This window comes from Acipenser ruthenus, chromosome 48 (assembly GCF_902713425.1).
Source record: "Acipenser ruthenus chromosome 48, fAciRut3.2 maternal haplotype, whole genome shotgun sequence".
In the NCBI taxonomy this organism is placed as follows: Eukaryota; Metazoa; Chordata; class Actinopteri; order Acipenseriformes; family Acipenseridae; genus Acipenser; species Acipenser ruthenus.
The window spans coordinates 3,968,318-3,988,471 of NC_081236.1; the positions used below are offsets into that span (position 1 = coordinate 3,968,318).

Genomic DNA, 20,154 nt, shown 5'->3' on the forward strand with positions numbered 1-20,154 from the left:
AAAGCCAACTGTTCAGACTGCCCATCCCTGGCCTCATCCGCCATAATGGCATACATTCCAGACTTTGACATCTCAGAGACTATGGTGTCCGTAATCTCTTGAGCACAGCATTCGATCATGTCATTCTGAGATTCTGGAGAGATACGTCGCATTTGATGGAGTACTGTACCTTTGCAGGAAAGGGTCAAACTCCTTCAAAAGCTCCATACATTCAAGAAAGTTCCCTCTATTTGTGCTTTCACTAGATTGATCATTGGCACGGAAAGAGAGTCCGTGTCTTCCTAACATTGAGGTGACCGCAACAATTCTATTCAGATACTCCCTTCTCTCTGCAATATCACTAGCATGGGCAGATGTTAAAATCTGAGCAATGTTCCCATGATTGCTAGTTGCCTGGTAGCTTTGCCATGCCACAACACTGTCTCTGTGTGTTTGTGCCATCTCATGTTTACCGAAGATAAACAAAGCTTTTTTCCAATTTTTGCAGCCATTACTGACAAAAGAATCAAATTTAATGTTTTTGCCAAAAACTCTACATGGAAAGCAGAAAGCTGCGTTTTTGTGGACAGAGTACTCTACCCAATTGTATTTCTCAAACCAGCAGTGCTGAAATGCCCTTTTCTGTGTACCAAAACTTTCGTGTGGGTAGCTATTCAGCTTCACTTGTCTGGGCCCAGTGTCTTTGTCACCTAAATCGCTCTCATTTCTGGAAGGAGTTGCTGCAGCGGCTTGATTACTTTCTTTCTCTGGATCTGTTTGTTGTCCCTCCCTCTCTGGATCTGTTCGCTTTTCCTCTCGCTCTGGATCTGTTTCTTGTCCCTCTTTCTCTGGACATGCTTGCTCTCTCTCACTTATACAGCTCGCCTGTTGATCTCTGCCTTGCACAGAAGCCTCTCTTTCTGCATGACCCTTTAAGATATCATGAACATCATTTATTTATGCCTAACAAAAGTAAGACATATGTTGTCATACGCTGTACAAATTTAACTGAAAGCTTAAACCTCTACTCGCTTTTTTTTATCACTAACCATCATCAGACATGCTCCCTCAGCCCTGTCAGCCTCCAGCTTCTTTCCCTCATTCTTGTCTGCTGTGTTTTGACATGTATTGTTATTAAACTCATATTTACAATAACTCAAGGCTTAATAGGTGATTAATCAGTTTAAGTTTTAATTTGTTTGTTTGAACTGGTAAAATCTTCATTTCTCACCGGACTGGCCTTCGGCAGAGCTGCTGGCACTGCCTCTCTTGAAGAATTTCCGTATATCCATCTAACGTTAGTCGTTAGTTAGCCTACAGTTGAGAAATTGAGGATAATACAATGACATTGTGATCAACACTATGTCACCTTTTCTACACATGACCTACTGATAATTGTTTTGCAATGGCCTACTGAATGAAAGCAATTGAGTATGAAAAGATATGTGCATGATGTTACGTCATCTGTCTCATTTATAGCCTGGCACGGATTGCAAAACTACATTAAATACAACGTTAATTAGATATCATCGCCACATAACTTATGTCGAATTTAAAAGACACTGTTAACGTTACCGTTAGCTAGCTCGCAACGTCTGTTACACTGTAACTTACAGGCAGCCTCACATAAAAACGTATTGGTTAACAAAGCTTTGATTATGACCAAAGTCTATAGTAGTGAATACTCTCTCTCTCTCTCTCTGTTCTAACTTACCACAAATTCACATCGTAGCCTATCTGCATGAATCCGTCCTGTCAGAGCCTTTTCCTGTCCGTTTACTGTTAGCTAGCAGTCTCAAGCCACAGAAGTAGCTAACGTTAACCAAAATGTTAGCTACAAGCAGGCCTAACAGTCACTAGCGCATGCAGCAGCCTCCCCCAGGTCCTAGTGCCTGCCCGGTAAGAAGTTTAAGATGCGATGGAACGGTTGACGAAAAAAAAGAAATCACAGAGAAAATATATTGACTGATATATTGATTTATTTAGGGGGGGCTAAAGCCCCCCTAAAATAGGCCTAGCGACGTCCCTGCTGTGAACTGTCGCTGGATTTCATTCGACTGACTTGACTGACTTCGTAAGAAGTACTGATCAATGCGAGGCCCTTGTCCCTTCTCCCTCAAATTTCATTCTCCCTTGATGAATCTTCAAACCCCTGACCGTTTTCGTCTTGCTCCAGCCGCAGACACAAACCTGGAGTTCAATGTCTTTGCTAACTGCAAATCTTGACCTAGTCTTTTGTGAAGTACTCTCCATACTCATATCCATTTCCATTCCTAAGTCGTTAACCGTGTTGTCCAACGATGAATCATCTTCCGCCCCCGCTCTCGCAGACTCTAGGGGTATTTTTCTCTTTAATTTCTTAGAAGCCTTGGGCAGGTGTCTACAGCATCCTGTAAACACAGAGCTGGATACTGCCGACAAGGGTAGCTAACCCTTACCAGCCCGAATGGGGTCTCTTTCCTCCTGTCAGCTGTCTCTCCAGGCTGTCACAAGGTCTTTCCCTTGTTGCCAGCTGAATTATTCACAGCAGTCACCGGACGTATCCTCTTCATGATTTCCATTACACGAGAGTAGATGTTAAAACTTCATGCTGATTTGAACTTGGCTCTCGTCAAGATAAGCACCAACTAAGACGTAGCTTTACAGTAAACTAATGTGATCCATATGTGTCTCCATCCGTTTTCGTTTCCTTCCATATGATAATGTAGATATCCTTCTGTCTTGTGTTAATGGCTGAAGTGTAATGCTGGCTCCAGGGATCAGCTTATTTTGCCTCCCTGGCACATCAGCACACACAACGGCTGCGATGCTGGCTCCGGGGATCAACCACAGTGCAGCCTCCCCAGTGCATCAGCATGACAACCGTCTGGATTGAGCTAAGTAGGGTAATTCTCTGGGGTCTTCAAGTGGGCACCTTCCATCCTCAGTGTTTTGTCGACTAGCCCACGACACCTCAAGAGGGCTCGACGGTGATTCTGGCGTCCCAGCATCACCCCCCTCCGTCCCCCACTCAACTCAGCCCAGTTTACTTACATGTACATCAGCGTTTCTTTCTTTCTATTGTGCTTGAGATCCCCAGCCAGAATCTTTCCTTCTCAACCACAGCCAGTTGCTGCTCCTCTCTGCTGCTTCAGATAAGTTCTTCACTGTGCGACGCAACTCTTGAATTCACTGAATTCGACGTCTCTGAGAAACCGGGTTGTAGTGTCACAAATCCTCGACAACCCACCTCCACTGGGTAAACCCAGACTCTCCATCCTCACAAACACAAGCATCTCTGTAGTTCGCCGTGATCGTATAGTGGTTAGTACTTTGCGTTGTGGTCGCAACAACTCCGGTTCGAATCCGGGTCACGGCAGGTGAATTCCTCACACGGCAGAAAAGCTTGCTTTTTTTATTTTTCACTCGCCATCTTCATTGTATGCACCTTTTTGAAAGAAAATAGAATACATAATTGCTTCACCGTGATAGTACTGGTATGATGTACACCAGCCTGCTGTCTATGAAATAATAATTACAGAAATAATCAATCTTTAAACACCATAAAAATTTCCCACAAACACCAGTCGCTGTATTAACGCCTGTCGAGTAGAGGGAAGACAGGACCTGTCCCAGCAGCCAATGTTACAGTGGCTTAATTAAATCTTTGAAGGTTCCCCGCCAATGCAAGTGCATTTTGAACTTTTTCTTTTAAGATTGGAATAAAACTTAATACATTCCCCAACTAATTTGCCTTACACCCCCAATTTGTTTCCCTGTTCAAACAGGAGAATAGTCTTAAAAGTACACATTTTAAGTTATCACTGTGAGTTATAATGCTCTGTGAGGTGATATTAGTCACTACATTAAGCCCCATCAAACGAATGTGTTCATTTGGAATCATGCATTGATAATGCGTTGTCGGGAAAACTGCAAATATGGATGGAAGCGTGAGTTGAATGATTAATCACATTCTAAGGATTGATATGGTCCTGTTGTTAGTCCTGCCACCTAAAAATGGCGTTGCAGTTACATGCGCTGCAAAATCAAATATTTAAAATTAAACAACCATCTGATAAAACTTACTGCAGCCGGATTGTTTTAGACACACATGGGCGCATGAAAAAAATCAAACATATGTTACCAAAATAGTCATTGCTGTATGATGTACAGCAACTGTAAAACGAATGGTTTTATAATCTGTTATGTGAGACTTCTGTTGAATTTTTAAGCATTTGATTCCCTGTGTACACAAAGATGGCAGTCCTGATTTAACGAGTGGGCAAGCAGAGCTCTCGGTGACTGATTTTTCAGTCTTTTTCAGTCACGTGATTGAGCGCCTTCCCGGCAATGCATCGTAATTAGAAAAGTGTAATGCAAGATATTGAACACGGACACATCCGGAATTTGAACCCGGGAACTCTCGCACCCGAAGCAAGAATCATACCCCTAGATTAAACAGCCAAATGCTGGCGGCGATTTGGTTCCACGAGCTTCAAAAGAAGCGTAGACCTAAATGCTCTGTATTGAGGAATTAGTGTCACCTTGCTGTGTGCCTGTTAGGGGCAGTCTGATTTGCTTTACCTGGCGGCTAGCATTTCTATGGGCATCGAGAGGTGGTCGCTATAAATGAGGAAACTTGTTAAGATAGGATTTAGTTTCGATATGCATACATACACATAAAAAATAAACAAAACAAAACTGTGTTTCGTTGTTTTGCAAAGGGATGCACTGCAATTTGTTATATTTTATTTTATTCTTGCGAACACGCAGCTGTTTTATATATTCATTTTAAATAGATTGGGGGAAATTGGTACTGTGTACTTTACAAATGTAATCTAGATTGTAACGAGACCATTCAAGTGCTGACGTTGTTGTCTACTTTGTATGTACCACAAAAAGAACAGATTTGCTGAACTGGTTAATTAACCTTACTATAAGAAACTGATAGATCCAAGTATTTTATATAAACTGCAATACTATAATATGTGGTAACTAGTTGAATTAACTTCACTATAAGAAACTGCTAGATTAAGAGTTTGTTTAATTGTATCATCTCTATATGTATCTACTAGACAATTGTTAGATGGTGAAGTGAAAGTGGAATTGTCATATTGTTTACATTGTTGTTAATGTGCTTGAGATTTTGAAAACAATTATTAATTAAAACTTGTAAAGATTATTTTTGGAGTATGATTGCTTGATTTCTCCTGGATAAAAGAGTTTGTGCGGGAACCAACCACTCAAGGTCCTTGTCCTCAATAAACACACGGTGGCGTAGTGAAAATAACATAAATTTCGCTATCTGTATATAAAGACCTGCTACACTTCAATACTACTGCCGCTACTCGGACACCACACACATAATCATTGTAAACACACCGCCATAGCACAGGCTGCCGACCAGCCATACCGCCGCCGTCACGAGAGCCTCCCGTTCCCTTACATCCTGCTTCCTATTCCTATTTGCTTTTTTTATTTTTCACTCGCCATCTTCATTGTATGCACCTTTTTGAAAGAAAATAGAATACATAATTGCTTCACCGTGATAGTACTGGTATGATGTACACCAGCCTGCTGTCTATGAAATAATAATTACAGAAATAATCAATCTTTAAACACCATAAAAATTTCCCACAAACACCAGTCGCTGTATTAACGCTTATCGAGTAGAGGGAAGACAGGACCTGTCCCAGCAGCCAATGTTACAGTGGCTTAATTAAATCTTTGAAGGTTCCCCGCCAATGCAAGTGCATTTTGAACTTTTTCTTTTAAGATTGGAATAAAACTTAATACATTCCCCAACTAATTTGCCTTACACCCCCAATTTGTTTCCCTGTTCAAACAGGAGAATAGTCTTAAAAGTACACATTTTAAGTTATCACTGTGAGTTATAATGCTCTGTGAGGTGATATTAGTCACTACATTAAGTCCCATCAAACGAATGTGTTCATTTGGAATCATGCATTGATAATGCGTTGGCGGAAAAACTGCAAATATGGATGGAAGCGTGAGTTGAATAATTAATCACATTCTAAGGATTGATATGGTCCTGTTGTTAGTCCTGCCACATAAAAGATGGCGTTGCAGTTACATGCGCTGCAAAATCAAATATTTAAAATTAAACAACCATCTGATAAAACTTACTGCAGCCGGATTGTTTTAGACACACATGGGCGCATGAAAAAAATGAAAAGTGTTACCAAAATCGTCATTGCTGCATGGGTGTAGGAAGCAAAAAAATATTAGTAGGGCTAAAAATTATTTGGGGGGGGGGGGGACAAACGTCGAATCATCCTAGCTGAATAGATATCAAGTTATCACTGGCTTTCACATTATATACTGTACCATTTCACTGATTTTAAAGAAAAAAAAAAAACATCTCAGTCCATTCTTAAGTGCATTGAAAAGGCTTTTTAAGACCAATCTTTAGAAAATTTAAAACCCATTTATTCAAGCTGTAGAAACTGTAAAATAATCAAACCTTTGATGCTTGTATACGTACAGTACCAATGCAGTGATAATAATAGTTGATGAATAGGGAGTTATTGTTCAGTCTTTCTTTAATCAATAGAGCAGCACTTCATTCCAGCTGATCAACAAACAGAAACTAGGGCTCAAAGTTGGCCAAAATCCTTAGGGGCATCTGGCTCCTAGATTTTAAAATTTGGTCGCCAAATAAAAATTTAGGGGCCAACTAAATACTTTTAGTTAAAATATTTCAGTGACTTCAGTTTTCCCCCCATTGATTAAATCTACACTCTAGTGTTTTTTATTAAAGCAACATAGTCGCTTGAAACGGCACCCAAAACAGTTTAGCATTTTATGGTTGCACAACATGATATAATTTACTGTATTATTATTTGTTTATTTAGCAGACGCCTTTATCCAAGGCGACTTACAGAGACTAGGGTGTGTGAACAATGCATCAGCTGCAGAGTCACTTACAATTACGTCTCACCCGAAAGACGGAGCACAAGGAGGTGAAGTGACTTGCTCAGGGTCACACAATGAGTCAGTGGCTGAGGTAGGATTTGAACCTGGTTACAAGCCTGTTTCTTTAACCACTGGACCACACCATTTGAAAGTTAAGATGCTGACAGCCAAACAAAACAGAGAAGGAGCACACATTTGTGAAATAAATATACTGTATTCAAACTGTTTAATCACCATTCTAAATCAATCTGCCTGAATAAAACATAATTACAGTACAGTAATGACAAGCTGTAAAAAATAAAACAACTTGATATCAGTAGCTCATCACAGCAGACTTTGAATAAACTTTATGAACACACTGAAGTAGAACAAAGCATGATTAGCAACAACACATTGGCTCTACCAGATATTACAATTATATTACTTTTGCTAATACATTTTATGACGTACTGTAATAGTATTAAACACAGTTTCTGATACTTGTATCCTATAACATGTAGTTAAAGAGAAACCCTTCACAAACCAGGACCATTTTATTTGTACAAGGTACTAGCTCTGTGTAAATTAAGAATATTTTTCTTAGTACCTATATATTGAGATGTTTACGGTGCTGCTGGGATACTGAACAACTGGCTACCAAACCAAGCATGGAATATTGAGGTAAACGTTTGTATTCATTAACAACAAAAACTAGCATTTCATAAAATCAGGGAGGAAAAAACTATCAGTGAAACCAGGTTTTATTTCGTACCTGACAAGCCCACTCCCACAGTTGCTGATGGTGAATGCATATTAAAAAATGATCGCAGACTAATTTTGGTCACCCCTGGCAACCCTCAGCTCACAAATTTGAGCCTTGAGAACGCAATTATATATTTATGAAATTTTGAATGACATTAAGGCTGGGACCATATCAAAACTTTGACAACCCACTATCGCACTCAACAAAACTGCATTTAATAGCGTTTTCTTTTTTTGTATCTTATTTCTTCTACTCATAAAAAGAAAATGCTATTAAATACAGTTTTGTTTAGTGCGATTAGCAGGTTGTCAAAGTTTTGATTTGGTCCCAGCCTAAGAGCTGTCAAAGCTGGAAAATCAAAAAAAAAAAAAGAAAGCAAAACAGCACTCTCACTTGAAGACTTTTCAGCACACCCTGCTTAGCTAACGTTGTTTTCCAGTAGAATGCTGTTTTTCACCAACATTCCACATATCTAAAAAAACTATAAACGACACAACAAAAGTACAAAGGGAAATATGTTCCTTTTTTGCAAGCGATGAAATGGTTAGGTGTAAACAGACATGTTTTATTATCCAATTTAAAAAATGGGTAAACAATCAGACAATATAGGTAAACGTGAAATAGAATAAATAAGAAACAATTTCCTTATGACTAAATACTATCAATACATGTTTATGTTTGAAACAATCTCAAAAACAACTAGAGTTGCAAGCAACTTTACGGCTTCCAAGCAGTTATCGTGAAATTTTTGCGGCTTGGAAGCGACATCGTGGGAGAAGTACGAGTGGACAAGTACAACGCAGTTAGAAGCAGAAAGGAGGAATTACATCTTTAAATTAAATCTGGAGTTGCTTTAATCAGAAAACATTGCAGCTTAAAGCCTTACAGCTGTGTGTTTTTTTCTGATAACAAGCTGAAACTCGGAGCAGCTGATTCAAATTCCGCGGTGTTCTGAGACATGGGGGAGGGGCAGAGCCCGCAGCACAAACAAACAAAAGGCAGGCAGTTCAGTTCAGTTCGCAGTTTGGACCCCCTTACTACAACAGTGTGCTGCCTTCCAGGAGCCTCTGTCAAGCACATCACTGAGAATGTGGACAGGCTCCTAGAACGAACAGGAGACGACCCGGTAGTAGTCATCCACATCGGTACAAACAACATTGGAAGAGACAGACCAAGATCCCTGCAAAACAAATTCAGAGAGCTAGGAAGGACAAGACCAAAACTGTGGTATTTTCTGGGATACTGCCGGCACCTTGCAAAGGACCATATGGACAGCTGGAAATCCAAAATCAAAATGCATAGCTGAAATCGTGGTGCACACAGGAAGGCGTCACCTTTCTTGAACATTGGAGCACAATCCACTCGGAGAAAGGATCCTTGAGGAGGTCCGGAAGCATTTAAACTAGAAAGGAATGGGGGAGAAAACAAAAAAACAGAAGGGAGACCACATCAAAACAAGGGCAACAACTCAGGTAAGACAACTATTAAATATATTTATCTTAATGCTAGAAGTCTCAGAAACAAAATGTTAGAACTTGAAGCTACTGCACTAACAAGCAACTACGATGTGATAGGTGTTACAGAAACTTGGTTGTCTGAGAGTGATGGAGACGAATATAATATTAGTGGGTACACACTATATAGGAAAGACAGGCAGGACAGAAGGGGCGGAGTGGTAGCGCTATACATAAGAAATAGTCTTGAAGCCTAGGTGTTAAATCAAGACAAAGAAAACAATGCAGAATCAATATGGGTCAGAATAATGGGCATAATAATAGGAGCATGCTATAAATTCAGATGCCGCCAAATTCAGATGCTGAGCAAAATAATTTGTTATACAATGACATTCGAAATGCGTGTAGAAAAGGAGAAGCCATACTAATGGGGGATTTCAACTTCCCCCATATAAAATGGGAAAAGCCAAAGGGGGCACGACGGACAAAATTGAAATGGTGGAAATGACACATGACTGCATCCTAACGCAACTTGTCAAGGCACCGACTAGAGGGGAGGCATGCCTTGATTTAGTCTTTTCAAATAATGAAGACAGAATAACTAAAACAAAGGTCAGAGAGCCATTGGCAAACTTAGACCACAACATGGTCTCATTTGAAGTATTTTTTAAAACCCCAAAAGTAATGACTAAAGCTAAAGTTTACAATTTTAGAAAAGCAAACTATGAAGGTATGAAGCAGAGACTAACAGAAGTAGATTGGAGTAAAATAGAGAAAACATCCACAGAGAAAGGATGGCTGTTTTTTAAAAATGTAGTACTAGAGGCGCAAAACAATTACATCCCAAAAGTAGACAAATCTAAATCTAAAACAAAATGGCCAAAATGGTTTAATAGATCAATTAAAAAATTATTTAGCGAAAAAAGGCACTTTACAGAGCGTTTAAAAGGGACCAAAAACAAAGTACACAGAAAGAGTACTTGGAACTGCAAACACAAGTCAAAAAGGAAGTTAGAAAGGCCAAGAGAGAGATAGAAATCAATATTGCTAAGGGGGCTAAAACCAATTCCAAAATGTTTTTCCAATATTATAACAGCAAGAGAACATTCAAAGAGGAGGTTAAATGTCTAAGAGACACAGATGGCAAAATCATAGATGAAGAAAAAAAAAATAGCAAATATATTAAATTATTACTTTTCACAGGTTTTTACAAAGGAGGACACGGACAACATGCCCGACATGTTGACCTGTTCCTATCCAATTTTAAATAACTTTAGCATAACAGAGGCAGAAGTGTTAAAGGAACTAGGAGCTCTTAAAGGAAACAAATCCCCTGGGCCGGATGAGATCCTCCCAATAGTACTCAAAGAAATGAAAGAAGTGATTTACAAACCGCTAACCAAGATCATGCAACAGTCTCTTGACACAGGGGTTGTACCAACACACTGGAAAATAGCAAATGTAATACCAATCCAAAAAAGGGAGACAAAACCGAACCAGGTAACTACAGACTAATAAGCCTGACTTCTATTATATGTAAACTTATGGAAACTATAATAACATCCAAAATGGAAAATTACCTATATGGTAACAATATCCTATTTGACTTTTTTGAGGATGCAACATTGAAAATGGATAATTGGAAAGCATACGACATGGTTTATTTAGATTTCCAGAAAGCTTTTGACAAAGTCCTGCATAAAAGATTAATTCTCAAACTGAATGCAGTAGGGACCCATCTGACCCAACAAACATATCTGGCTGAATCAAAAAACATTATATTGCACACCTTAAAAACCCTTTGCGGTCCATTTATTCAGCGCGTCTCAGGCGCGTCAGGTCCAATTTATTTTCACACGAGCAGTTTATTTCAGACGTGCTGTTGAAAAGTATTTTTTCCTCAGTAAAACAGGTTTAAAAGGCTCTGCATATCAACAGGACACTCAGTTCTGCATCTCCAGCACCACTCCACCCCTTGTTCGCTGTATTTTTCAAAAAACTCAATAATAGTACATACCAATAAATCATCTCTTGATCACTCGTTTTACCTCCAAACTCCTCAATAATGCGATCCAAGTCATTATTCTATTACTATAACATCTAAAAAAAGCTCTGCAAATGTCTGTGATATTCTTTGAGCGGTGGATGCGGAAGCAGCTATCTTGTTTGTTTATGTCCGTGTCATCTATGTGGTGTCGGGGCTATCAGTATTCATGAGATACGCCCTTTTTTTTGGCTTCTCTCAGCTCCTGTCGACCTCACTCAGCCATTGAATGGTTTTCTCGGCTTTTTCCAGGGAAAACCTATTTTTTGCGTCTTTTTGATGATGTCGGACAGGGTCTGACATAGGACCGCAAATGGTTAATCATATTACGCATAAGCTAGTTGCACACCTTGGTTAATCATGTATATTGTGATCAGTGAAAAAAAAAAAAAAACTCCATACGTCTTAAATACACTGACTGCTTCGTTGTCACCTGTTGAGGATTTGCGATTGTGGTTTTTATCAGTTTAGTCTTAATTATAACTATGAATGTAGTTATGAAATAAATACAAAAAAAAAGACGCCATATCAGTAAGTATTTTTGTCAGTACAGTATACCCATTCACTTGAATTCCGTATGTAGAATCAGAGCCGATTTGTCTGTAAACACAGCCCTATAAATACACCTTAATATAATTAAAATAAACGGTAGAACGTAACTGACATCTGTCATATATTAACATTCTGCCGAAATTATATTCATGGTAGCTTTAAAAAAACAAATTTGTTCATAAGTTTTACAAACTGCATATAATTTATCTCGAGACTTTGAATTTTCCCATTGACTTGTCAACACATTTTGGCGGTAGGTTTATACTAGAAACACATACAAAAAACGAAAGAGGCATTATTGCAGGCAAAAGACGCGGTGTGCTAGTTTTTTAAATAAGAAAAGGTTAAACAAACACTTTTCTCACACAGCGAAAATAAAATATAAACATAACAAATCACGAACACAATACAGCACAGGTCCTTTAAGGTCAGGCTGGGCAGTCGCTTTGATGGTTCCTTTTTAAGTTGTGTTGTCTTTCTTTTATTTCTACTCTCCACTGTCGCTGTCGTTCATTCTCTGAACACCCCAGCACGAACTGGATGCGCAGGAGGTTTTTATACAGGTGACCATTTCCCGATTAGCAACAATTTAAACAATTAACTAACTCGGGAGATGGCCACCTTCTGCACGAGAGAGAGAGAGAGAGTGTGTGTGTGTGTGTGTGTGTGTATGTGTGCGTGTGCTGCATTTTTTTCCCCAGCGTTGATGCAGCTGCAACAGTTCTTCAAAAAAATGTTTTCTTAGTTTGCAATATGTGTCTTTTTATACTGTAGTGTGTGTAAAATATCAGGATTTCCAGGGTATTTACTGTGGTTTAAGTTACACCAGTTAGTGAAACTGATCGGCTGGACACCAGGGAAAAATGACTGCTTTGAAAAATATTTTTTCCAAGACTGTACTCACGTTTTCATGTTAACAGCTGCCCCTAGTGGTGGGAATGTGTCATTTCAGGGTAAAAAATTGGTGAAACTGGCATGTCACCCATGTTGCTTGGCTCATGGCGGTCATGTTTGTTGATGCAGGAACTTTTCCTTACTAATTTTTTTAGAGGACAGTACAAAGATAACGTATAACCAAGATTCACATCAATCGGTCAAAGGGCTCATGAGGAGTTGTTGTTTAAGCGTTTTAAGGAAAATCCAACATAGCTGCCGCACCATGTGACCAATCCATTTTTCCTTAAGTAGAATCAACCGTGGACATGTGTGCACTATGTACAACATTTTCCCTCAACATGTATAGCAATTTTCAGAACTGTACTAAGCGGTTTCCGATACATAGGCGTTTTAACAAATTCCGCAAAATCCAATATGGCTGCCGAACCATGTGACATCCCCAGCCTACGGCTTGGAAGCCTAAAAATCTTTACCAAGTATTCAACCCTACAATCCGATACAAATACATTTTCAAGGATGGGAGAACGTAATTGAGTGAAATTGTGTGAGAAATAAATATATGGGGACAATTATAAATGATGCACAGCTAGGGCGATCTTATTTTCTTAAACTAAAACAATTTTCAGCATTTTCACCAAACATGTTCTTAACTGTTTTGTTGTTCTATGGCAATTATAAAAAGTAATTACAGAAAAAGGCAGTACAGCCCATGTATCCAAGTCAGAGGAGGGTTTGATACTTACCTGTAAAGTTTACCGCTGCACTCTTCTGACAAGCTGCTTGTTTCACACACAGTCATTGAAAACTTACTACCTTATTTTCTTGATTGGTTATCCAGCAATATTATCTTATTGACAGAAGCTGTTTATAAAAAATAATTTTTATATTTAATTAAATATCAAAAACTAACCTCAATTCTTAACGAGAGATACTAACAGACTGCACCGATTACTTCACAGCGCAAGCATCACTTCATTCTCTGTTTTGTTTGGCTGTTAGCAACTTCACTTTCAAATATGATTTGCTAAAAAAAACTTAAATGACAGCATATATTTAATTGACCAATCGAAAGCAGCAGTTGTGCTGCTTATTGTGGTTACATTTTTTCAAGTTCCTTGTTGTTTTAATCAACAAGGTACAGCTGCCTGTCGCCGATTCACACCACTGGAACAGATCCGCTGGGCGCCGAACGGCGACGTTGGCATCCAAAGTGTTAAAGAGAATACAAATAAATTGAAGACCTTTTTAAGACTTCAGCTGCACATCTGTCATATTTAAGACCTTTCAAGGCCTTTAAAATGGAAAATAAATATAAGACTTTTTAAGGCTCTGCAGGAACCTGAAAGATAACACTTTGTGTCTCTCTGCACACGCTGACACTGTCTGTGTGTTGTGGGGGAGGGGCATTTCTTTCATACAGGAGTTTTGAAATGCACGTTTTTCTAAAAGACTGTAAACAGCATACAAAAGTGTGCAATTGAAAAAAAAAAGTCAAAATATTTAATCAGGCTACAGCCCGACTAAGCCAATAGGCTCCTACGCCTATGTTGCTGTATGATGTACAGCAACTGTAAAATTAATGTTTTTTTAATCTGTTATGTCAAACTTCTGTTGAATTTTTAAGCATTTGATTCCCTGTGTACACAAAGACTGCAGTCCTGATTTAACCACTGGGCAAGCAGAGCTCTCGGTGACTGATTTTTCAGTCACGTGATTGAGCGCCTTACCGGCAATACATCGTAATTAGAAAAGTGTAATGCAAAATATTGAAAACAGGCTCATCCAGGATTTGAACACGGGACCTCTCGCACCCAAAGTGAGAATCATACCCCTAGACAAACGAGTCAACTGCTGGCACCAACTTGGTTCCACAAGCTTCTAAAGAAGTGTAGACCTAGATGCTCTGTATTGAGGAATTAGTGTCGCCTTGCTGTGTGCCTGTTAGGGACAGTGATTTGCTTTACCTGGCGGCTAGCATTTCTATGGGCATCGAGAGGTGGTCGCTATAAATGAGGGAACTGGTTTAGATGGGATTTAGTTTCGATATGCATACATACACATCAAAAATAAACAAAACAAAAACAAGACTGTGTTTCGTTGTTTTGCAAAAGGATGCACTGCAATGTCTGCACAGAGGAGCAGTCCCAGCACTGAGGTGACACGGGGGCTTTGACCTGCTCCGTTCCCGACCTGGGCCGATTCAGCCCTCTAGCTACTCGTCTTTTTTTTTTTCACATGCCATCTTCATGGCATGCATCTTTTTGAAAGAAAATAGAATACAATAATTGCTTCATCGTGATAGTACTAGCATGATGCGCACCAGCCTGCTGTCTATGAAATAATAATTACAGAAATACTCAATCAATAAACACCATAAAAATCTCCCACAAACACCAGTTGCTGTATTACGCCTATCGAGTAGAGGCAAGACGGGACCTGTCCCAGCAGCCAACGTTACAGTGGCTTAATTAAAACTTTGAAGGTTATTTTGGGAACAGAGGTGTTGGTGGTAAAGTGGTGAGCATAGTTGCCTTCTAAGCAGTTGACCCGGGTTCGATTCCCAGCCAACGCAAGTGTATTTTGAACTTTTTCTTTTAAGATTGGAATAAAGCATAATACATTCCCCAACTAATTTGCCTTACACCCGCAATTTGTTTCCCTGTTCAAACAGGAGAATAGTCTTAAAAGCATTACTTTTAAAGTATCACTGTGAGTTATAATGCTCTGTGAGGTGATATTAGTCACTACATTAAGCCCCATCAAACGAATGTGTTCATTTGGAATCATGCATTGATAATGCGTTGTCGGGAAAACTGCAAATATGGATGGAAGCGTGAGTTGAATGATTAATCACATTCTAAGGATTGATATCGTCCTGTTGTTAGTCCTGCCACATAAAAGATGGCGTTGCAGTTACATGCGCTGCAAAATCAAATATTTAAAATTAAACAACCATCTGACAGAACATACTGCAGCCGGATTGTTTTAGACACACATGGGCGCATGAAAAAAATGAAAAGTGTTACCAAAATAGTCATTGCTGTATGATGCACAGCAACTGTGAAATGAATGGTTTTATAATCTGTCATGTCAGACTTCTGTTGAAGTTTTAAGCATTTAATTCCCTGTGTACATGTCACCGTCATGTGGACATCACAATAGTAACCCACCGTTCTGTAGTCGTGTCTACGTCACCTAGTGATTTATCGACACTAGAAACCCAATTAACAAATTCCACTAATTCTGAACAAGTTCTAATTCCCAGGTGTACACTCTTCACAGACAGCTCAAAACCATTTCACATGACAGGGGAAACAGTAATAGAAATGTACAAAGTTTTATCTATTTACATCAATGATAAAACACACCATGCAATTACAGGGTCAAACATCACATAAAAACAGCATAAACACATAACTCCAGCTTCCAGTTGTCAGTCCCGTGTCTGGCTCTGGGTTCTATACTTCAGATCACGTGCAGTCCAAGCAGGCCACAGCTACCGCCAGATTATCAAAAGAACAAAAAGAAAACAAATAATAATAATAATAATAATAATAATAATAATAATAATAATAATAATAATAATAATAATAATAATATCTTAGGTCGGGTACACCTCTCCAGTAATTAAAACATAGCAGCAGTACCATACCAAAGAACCAACTTTGGCAATCGATCCAAACAATTTATTAAAACTATACAGTTAAAATAATAAAAAAGAAAGTGGTATAGTTAAAACCATGCCAACAGTAGCAGTGTTACAATTGTTCAGGGCCTACATAAAATACGCAGCTTCTACAGTCATTCATTCAGCATACAATACAAAACACGTTATATAATATTATATCTCTAAAAATGGAAAACAACCAGATAAATGAAACTATAGAGATACAAAAGAAAGATGAAATAAAATAGAACTTCGCTTTCGAGGGGAAAGTGCCACACTGCTTTCCCCCACGTTCATCAGCCTCCAGTGCAGCACACCACAGGACCGCGTAGCTCTCGAGCTGCTACACACCATCACCGTCCAGCTGCAGGAAAAACAAGATACTCTGCTGTCTCGTTTAGTTCCATCTCGCTTCAGCTCGTCTCACTCCCTCAGCTCTTCTGCTCCAGGGGTTGCTTCCCCGGCTCTATTTATACTCCCTTATTGTATCGCAGTTCAATCTCTCTCGTATTCCGTTCATTTCAATCCCTATACATTGAATATAGTTTGGACATATACAAAAATTGAACAGTGAATATAGTTGTTTTTGGACAAAAAAAATTATACAATGAATTTAGTAGTTATTTAGACATTAAAAAAATTATACAGTGAATATAGTTGTGTAGATATTGAAAAATGGTACAGTAAATATAGTTGTTTGGACATATTGAAAAAATTGTAAATAGTTGAAATAGTTGTTTGGACATGTTAAATGGTATAGTGAATACAGTTGTTTGGACATATAAAAAATTCTACAGTGAATATAGTTGTGTTTGGACATATTAAAAAATTATACTGTGAATATAGTTTGGACATTTTTTTTAAAATTGTACAGTGAGTATAGTTGTTTGGACATATAAAACAATTGTACAGTGAGTATAGTTGTTTGGACATATAAAACAATTGTACAGTGAGTATAGTTGTTTGGACATATAAAACAATTGTACAGTGAGTATAGTTTGGACATATAAAAATGGTACAGTGAATATTATTGTTGTTTGGACATATTAAAAAATTGAACAGTGACTATAGTTTGGACATATTAAAAAAGTGTACAGTGAATATAGCTTGGACATAAAAGTACCTTGCTCATAGGTACAGCAGCAGTGTCCCCCACTTGGGATTGAACCCACAACCCTCCAGTCAGGTCCAGAACCCTAACCACTACACCACACAGTTGTTGTTAAGACATTTAAAAAAATATATACACTGAATATAGTTGTTTAGACATTTTAAAAAATTGTACAGTGAATATAGTTGTTTGGACATATTAAAAAATTATACAGTGAATATAGTTTGGAAATATTTTAAAAAATTGTACAGTGAATATAGTTTGGAAATATTTTTAAAAAATTGTACAGTGAATATTATTGTTGTTTGGAAAAATTAAAAAATTGTACAGTGAATATAGTTGTTGGGAAATATTTAAAAAAATTGTACAGTGAATATTGTTGTTGTTTGGACATATACAAAAATTGTAAAGTGAATATAGCTGTTGTTTGGACATATTAAAAAAAATGTACTGTGAATATAGTTGTTTGGACATATTAAACAATTGTACAGTGAATATAGTTTGGACATATAAGAAAATTGTACAGTGAATATAGTTGTTGTTTGGACATATTAAAAATCTGCATATTGAATATTGTTGTTTGGACATATAAAAAAATTGTATAGTGAATATAGTTTTTATTTAGACATTTAAAAAAGTATACAGTAAATATAGTTGTTTGGACATATAAAAACATTGTACAGTGAATATAGTTGTTTGGACATATAAAAAAAATGTAATGTGACTATAGTTGTTTGGACATTATTATTAATATTTGTTTATTTAGCAGACGCCTTTATCCAAGGCGACTTACAGAGACTAGGGTGTGTGAACTACGCATCAGCTGCACAGTTACTTACAACTACATCTCACCCGAAAGACGGAGCACAAGGAGGTGAAATGACTTGCTCAGGGTCACACAATGAGTCAGTAGGTAAGGTGGAATTTGAACCAGGGACCTCCTAGTTACAAGCCCTTTACTTTAACCACTGGACCACACAGCCTCCTCAATTTATTTAAAAAGTACATATTTAAAAAGTACAGTGAATACAGCTTGGACATATGAAAAAATTGTACATTGAATATAGTTTGGACATATACAAAAATTGTACTGTGAATATAGTTGTTTGGACATATAAAAAAATTGTATGGTGAGTATAGTTGTTGTTTGGACCCATTTAAAAATTGTACAGTGAATATAGTTATTTAGAGAGCAGGTTAAAATAGAAGGGCAGCAGTGTGGAGTAGTGATTAGTGCTCTGGGTTCTTGACCGGATGGTTGTGAGTTCAATACTAGGTGGGGGGCACTGTTGATGTACCCTTGAACAAGACATTTAACCTACATTGCTCTACTAAAAACCCAACTGTATAAATGGGTAATTTGTTGTAAAAAAATAATGTAATTGTATGTGAAAATAATGTGATATCTTGTAAAATATGTAACTTGCCTTGGATGAGGGTATGTGCTAAGAATTAAATGATAAAACAAATTAATAATATTAAAAAATATTACAGTGAATATAGTTGTTGATTGGACATATTACAACATTATACAGTTACTCTAATTGTTTGGACATATAAAAAAATGCACAGTGAATATATTTGTTGTTTGGACATATTAAAAAACTGGACAGTGAATATATTTTGGACATATTAAAAAATTGAACAGTGAATATATTATGGACATACTAAATAAGTGTACAGTGAATATAGCTTGGACATAAAAGTACCTTGCTCATAGGTACAGCAGCAGTGTCCCCCACCTGGGATTGAAACCACAACCCTCCAGTCAGGTCCAGAACCCTAACCACTACACCACACAGTTGTTGTTAAGACATTTTAAGAAATTATACACTGAATATAGTTGTTTAGACATTTTAAAAAGTTGTACAGTGAATATAGTTGTTTGGACATATTAAAAAATTATTCAGTGAATATAGTTTGGAAATATTTTAAAAAATTGTACAGTGAATATAGTTTGGAAATATTTTTATTTCTATTTTTATTTTAATTTTTATTACCAGTCTCCTAGTGCTATTGATGTGTAATGCCCAGGGACATCAAAACCCCTAAAAACAGATTTCTGCAGCTGGATTTTCTGTTACATCTATTCTCGACTGGCCCCCCGCAGCAAGTGTTTGTTTTTTCAACCAAGTCATGACGTTGATTTTACAATAAATTGTTGTAATTGAATTCTGTTAGCGGTTCATAGTATGAAACCTGGGGGGTTCAAATCCCACCGCTGCCATCTTGATTTTTTTCACCCCTGCCCCCTTTTCACAAGAAGCAACAGCAGAAGGACTTGTGACTCCCTAGAGACGTAGTAACAAATGCCACGGCATGTTTCTTGATACACCTATTCTATGGAAGTAAGCTGAAGCATTTGAACTGCTGTTCAATTTTCTTTTTTTTTTACAAATACATCAAGATAATTGTTGTTGTTGTTGTTGTTGTTGAATTGTACTAGCAGTGTATAGTATGGAACCTGGGTGGCTAAGGGTTAGTGTTGTGGTAGTAAGTAAGCTGATGCATTTGAACTGCTGGTCATTTTTCTTTTTTTTGCAAATACATCAAAATAGTTGTTGTTGTTGTTGTTCTTGTTGTTGTTGTTGTTGTTGAATTGCACTAGCATTGTATAGTTTGGAACCTGGGTGGCCAAGAGTAAGTGTTGTGGTAGCGTGGCCGAGCGGTCTAAGGCGCTGGATTTAGGCTCCAGTCTCTCTGGAGGCGTGGGTTCGAATCCCACCGCTGCCATATGGATTTTTTTCACCCCTGCCCCCTTTTCACAAGAAGCAACAGAAGGACTTGTGACTC

General features: G+C 37.9%; 1 non-coding gene across 1 annotated transcript; it reads left to right on the top strand.

The window, feature by feature from the left end:
• Window positions 1-20,012: 20,012 nt before the first annotated feature.
• On the top strand, window positions 20,013-20,094 carry trnal-aag (transfer RNA leucine (anticodon AAG)). Its single transcript has one exon. It is a non-coding gene; the product is annotated as a tRNA-Leu (tRNA).
• The last annotated feature ends 60 nt before the right edge of the window (window positions 20,095-20,154 follow it).